Here is a 6135-nt window from a genome sequence, read left to right as displayed (position 1 = left end):
TTGCATGCTAGTTACCTGAGTTGCAATGTTACAGGTACAAAGACCACACTTACATTTTGGTATTTTCATACATGTCACCATCTCATCCCAGATTTTGTTTAATCTTCCATAATAGACAGCAACAGTCTCAAACTTCCCTTGTTTACACTCACTCAAAGAAGATTTTAGTTGACAAATTCTTGTGCCGCTGACAACACAAAATCTCTTCTTAAAGTGTGTCCATAGAAGACTCGCACCATCATAATATCCTAACGTGGATCTGATTGAAGAATGCAGCATGTTATTAATCCAGGAAACCACCATTGAATGGACAGAAATCCATTCCTCCAACTGGTCAGGGTCTTCAGGTTGTTTAATAGTACCATTAACAAAACCAAACTTCCTATTAGCTATCAAAGATCTTCTAATGGCTCTAGCCCATTCATCATAATTGGTTCCTTTCAAAGTAATCGTAGTAATTAAAATACCAGGACCATCACTTGATCCAAGATGATACACCGGATTTTTCTTCGGCGAATCATAGACTATGTCTTTTCCTTTTGTTCCATCTCCTTATCCCACCGCTTATAAGAGAACTTGAAAATTTTAGGGTTAGGGTTTTAACCAGGCTCTTGAGACCATGTCAAGTTCTCGAAAAGTCTTAGTTTTCTCATTCATTGTTTAGATATTTATACATCCATATGTCTTGGTCATCAAGACATAAACGTGAACTGCACGTATCTAGATTTCCTAAAATACATGACTCAAATATAGACTATTTACTAATAAAAACCCTTATATTTTACGCACAATTAGTCACTGGATTTGTAAAATAAAATGGATACTTAAGAAAAGAGACAAACGAAAAAAGAAAAAAATAATAATAATAATAATAATAAATTTTCTACATATATCAGGTGTCATTTGCGTAATAGTTTGGATAATTTTATTCTTTTTCGGATTGAAGAGTCAACACCATCGCGACCGAATGCACGAGTATTCGGTGCGTATGCACTGGGTTAGAAGCTTGTATGTTTATGAAATATTAACCCATTTGTTTATGTTAGACAAACTTGTTGGGAAATCGACACTAAAACAGGGTGAAGAAAAGAATGTTGTATTAGGGTTCAAGGCTCTAATGAAAAATTCTTTTCGACAATTATTCAACCCTTTCCCAATTTAATTGGCGAGTACAAACAGGTCAATGAATATCGCCGTCAGGATACTTGATGCCCCACAACAGTGTTGGATTCAAAGCTTGTACGACCTTGATCCAACCAAGAACACACTAGTTTTGTTTTTGATGATGCTTGTAAGAAAGAAAACAGAGGGAGTTGAGATGTTTTTTGAATGAAAACAAGTCTCCTATTTAAAGAAGAAATCACACCCTTTGGAGATGACTCTTCATCTCTATAGGCATCTTTTCAGAGTGAACAGGCGCGTCTCTTCCTTCAATGCGTCCATTGGTGAAACGAGATTTATGTTCAGTTTTTCTAACTGATAATAGAAACCCTATAGCAGAACATGCTAAATGCGTACAAATCAAAGGGTTTGTTGAAAATATCTAACATTCTCCCCTTATTTTCAAAAAAAAACAAAATAAGGAATAAAAGTTTTAAAACTGGAGTGGCTGCATCACCTAAGTGACTGCCAACGTACCCGAGTGGGATCAAGCCAACGTAGTTCAAGTTAAGTTGAGACAAAGCATCATCGTGGATACCAATACATAAATGATGGGTACCTTTTGGGTTTGAACCTCCACTTATTGTAAGATATTCTAAGCTTTATCAAGGTCCTATGGTGAATTTAATCTTGAACCAAATACCCCTTGTCATAAAGCCGGAACCTCCACACATATTGATTTCAGGAAGTAGTGTGTTGCGTAGCTCGCACATTAATGGCCATGTGCTTTCTCCGGGATTCATGAGTCCTTTTCTGAGAACGGTCTTATTCTCATAAGAAACGGCCTGATTTCCAAATACTCATATAGGTCAGTCTCGAAGATGTTTATGTGATACACCTTGTGATAAAAGTTAGACTTATTAAGGATTTTCATCCATCCCTAAGATCATGCAGAATCACTACACTAGGAAGGACAATGGGAAATTTTAGTTTAGTGTACCATAACCACTGCAATAACTTGTTAGTAGCACATTGAACTTAGTTTATCTTTTTCAAAATATAACATAAGTTGGGTTTCCGTTATTGGTGATCAAACTTACTTCATAGACCTGAGTCCCATCGCCTTACACTTTATTGAATGCACATCCTTTTGTAGACACTTTTTGAAAAGGTCTGTCAAGTTCTTTTTTGATTCAATATAGTTTATTGCAACTACTCCCCTTTTGAGTAATTGTCTGACAATCTGATGTCTAAGACTAGCATGTCTTGACTTTCCATTATAAGTCTTGTTTGAGACCTTATAGATCGTAGCCTGATTGTCACAGTTAATCATAACAGAAGGAGTTGGATTCATCCATAATGGGATTTTTACTAGTAAATTTCTAAGCCATTCTGCCTCCTTACATGCATTTGTAAGTGCAATCAATTCTGACAACATTGTTGAATCACAAATGTAGGTCTGTTTCTTGGAACTTCAAGACACAAAAACACCTCCTAATGTAAATATCCATACACTGGTAGATTTTCATTTGGATTCTACATTGTTTCAGTTCACATCACTGTATCCTTCTAATACAGCGGGATATCTCTGGAAGCGTAAACCATAATTTATGGTTCCCTTCAAGTAAGCCAACACTCTTGAAATTGCTTTCCAATGTTCAATTCCAGGGTTATTTGAGAAACGACATAGCACTCCCACTGCTTGGGCTAAGTCCGGTCTTGTGCAATGCATAGCATACATAAAACTGCCAACAACACTGGAATACTCAAGTTGTTTATGAGCTCTATCAGTGTTCTTCATTAACTTTACACTAGGATTTAGAGGGATAAGTGTTGGTTTTTCATCAAAATGACCATATTTCTTGAGAAATTTCTCAATGTAATGAGATTGGGTTAAGACCAACTCATCTCCCTTTCTTAGGACTTTAATTCCTAATATCACATCAGCCTTCCTTAGATCTTTCATGTCAAAGTTTGAACTAAGGAATTTCTTAGTTTGTTCCACAATAGACAAGTCCTACCCAAAAATAAGCATGTCATCAACATACAAACAGATAATCACGCACTCATATTTATATTGTTTACTATAGATACATTTATCAGCATCATTCACAACAAAACCATATGACAAAGCTACTTTGTCGAACTTCTCATGCCATTGCATGGGATATTGCTTCAAGCCATAAAGATATTTCACTAGTTTGCACACTTTCTTCTCTTGGCCTGGAAATATGAAACCTTTAGTTTGTTCCATATATATCTCTTCTTCTAAATCACCATTTAGAAAAGAGGTTTTGACATCCGTTTGATGTACAACTAGCTTATGAATAGAAGCTAGTGCAATCAAGCAACGAATAGATGTGATTCGTGCAACAGGTGCATATTTATCAAAGTAATCAATACCATGTTGTTGTTTGTAACCCTTAGCAACCAATCTGGCCTTAAATTTATCAATGGTACCATCAGCATTCAACTTTCTCTTGAATATCCATTTATATCCTATTTCCTTAGCACCATGAGGTAAATCACAGTATATCCAAGTTCCATTTGTCAAATGGGAATTTTTTTCATCATTGATAGCTTCTTTCCAGAAATTAGCATCTTTGGAGCTTATTGCCTCAGCATAGGTTTTAGGATCACCTTCATCATGCATATTATACATGGTAGTGCTAAGAATTTCATTCTTCTCACCCTCTACAAGATAATATTTGAATTATGGGTCAGGCTTTTTCTCTATTCTTCCTCTCTTACTTTTTCTAGGTTCAATATCTTCAGTAGGAACTGAAATATCATTGTTTTGTGTAGATCAGGAAGGTTCATTATTGTTATTAGTCTCCATTGGTTCTAGACTTGGTAACAATGGGTTTTCAGTGGGTAGTGTCTGAGAACTTGTCCTTGTGATGCATTCAAAAAATTCCACATCTATAGATTCTATAATCTCAAAAATATCAAGGATTAAACATTTGTAGGTAATACTATTAAGAGAGTATCCAAGAAAAGCACATTTATAGGCCCTATTTCCTAGCTTTGGTCTTTTAGGATCAGGTTTTCTAACATACGCTAGGCAACCCCATGCTTTAAGTCTTTTCAAATTAGGTTTTCTATTAAACCACGGTTCATAAGGGGAAACTTTCCTCCTTTTCAAAGGTACTCTATTCAAAATATAGCATGCAGACAACATGGCTTCACCCCACAAAGAATTAGGCAAACCAGAACTAATAAGCATAGCATTAACCATGTCAATCAAAGTCATATTCTTTCTTTCAGCAATACCATTTTGTTGAGGTGTATATGGTGCAGTAAATTCATGTATTAAACCATGATCTTGACAAAATACAGTAAATTCAATAGGATAATATTCACCACCACGATCAGAACATAACACTTTAATTTTCTGTTCTAATTGTGTTTCTACTTCGGCTTTGTAAATTATAAATTTATCAAAGACTTCATCTTTAAATTTCATCAAGTAAGTATAGGCATATGTAGTACTATCCTCAATAAACGTGACATAGTATTTGTGTCCACCACGAGTAACATGACTTTTCAAATCACCAACATCACTATGCACTAATTCAAGTAAGGAAGAGTTTCTTACAACAGACTTAAAGGATATCCTAGTTATCTTTGCTTGCACACATAACCCCAACAATGAATGAACTTACAAGATCAATACCAGCATCTTTAAGATGATTAACAATAAGCAAAAGATCACTGACGTGGGAAATGATAGACTTACTGTCAACCATTTTCCAATCCATAAAGTTGAAAATGAGGAACTTCTTGTTACTGGCCTCTAAAATCTTGTATTTGTTCTCCAATGCAGTCCATAGTTCCTTCGCAGTTCCATAAGTACGATGGGCATTGTAAACGTTCAACCCCAAAGCATTCAGAATATGACCTCGGCACATGAAATCATCTTCTTCACGCTTCTTTCTCCTTCTCTTCAATTCCTCATCGTCATTGTCAGTAGCAGCAGGAATGGCCTCTAGCCCATTTTCCAGAATGTACCAAAGTTTCAGAAACATAAGATTGAATTTGAGAGTTTCCTGCCAGCGAGTAAAACCCTCTCCTTCAAATCTTTCTAACCTATTAAAAGTCTGATTTATGACTTGCAGTGATTGCGCAACAGTCATTGAAGATTCACCCTCCATGTTGATAGTAATTGTCGAAAACTGTTGGAAAAATTGACACTAAAACAAGATGAAGAAAAGAATGTTGTATTAGTGTTCAAGGCTCTAATGAAAGATTCTTTTCGACAATTTTTCGACCCTTTCCCAATTGAATTGGCGAGTACAAACAGGTTAATGAATATCTCCGTCAGGATACTTGAATCCCCACAATAGTGTTGGATTCAAAGCTTGTACGACCTTGATCCAACCAAGAACACACTGGTTTTGTTTCTGATGATGCTTGTAAGAAAGAAAACATAGAGAGTTGAGATGTTTTTTGAATGAAAACAAGTCTCCTATTTAAAGAGGAAATCACACCCTTTGGGAAAACTCTTCATCTCTATAGACATCTTTTCAGAGTGAACAGGCGCGTCTCTTCCTTCAATGCGTCCATTGGTGAAACGAGATTTCTGTTCAGTTTTTCTACAGGAAGGTCGAACCCCGGGAACAGGCTAAATGCCTGCAAATCAAAGGGTTTGTTGAAAATATCCAACAAAACTGTGGCTTAACTTACATCAGGAAGGTTTTTTGTACATCAGCAGTGGGGGAAGACCCAAATTTCGGTCGTTGGATTTTACAAGGGAAATGATTTAGCAACGTATATATCAATTTTGGTTTTAATTTGAAGTAATTGAGGGAAAAATCGATAGTTAATCTAGTTCGGTAGGGTTAATGTATATTCGGGACCCCCAGTTGTTCGATTATCAAATAAATTTTGGAAATAGATGATCAATTTCAACTGAATTTGATCGAATTCAATGAAATTGTAAAAAAACTGTTGCAAATTTTATTAGGCCACTGTTTTCTCATGGTTTTTAGGGCATAGTTACAGATAATCATTTCGAGTTTTGGTCAGTTTTAA

Source organism: Papaver somniferum, unplaced genomic scaffold (genome assembly GCF_003573695.1).
Source record: "Papaver somniferum cultivar HN1 unplaced genomic scaffold, ASM357369v1 unplaced-scaffold_114, whole genome shotgun sequence".
In the NCBI taxonomy this organism is placed as follows: domain Eukaryota; kingdom Viridiplantae; phylum Streptophyta; class Magnoliopsida; order Ranunculales; family Papaveraceae; genus Papaver; species Papaver somniferum.
The sequence above is the reverse complement of the archived record's forward strand: the minus strand, read 5'-3'. Positions refer to the sequence as shown.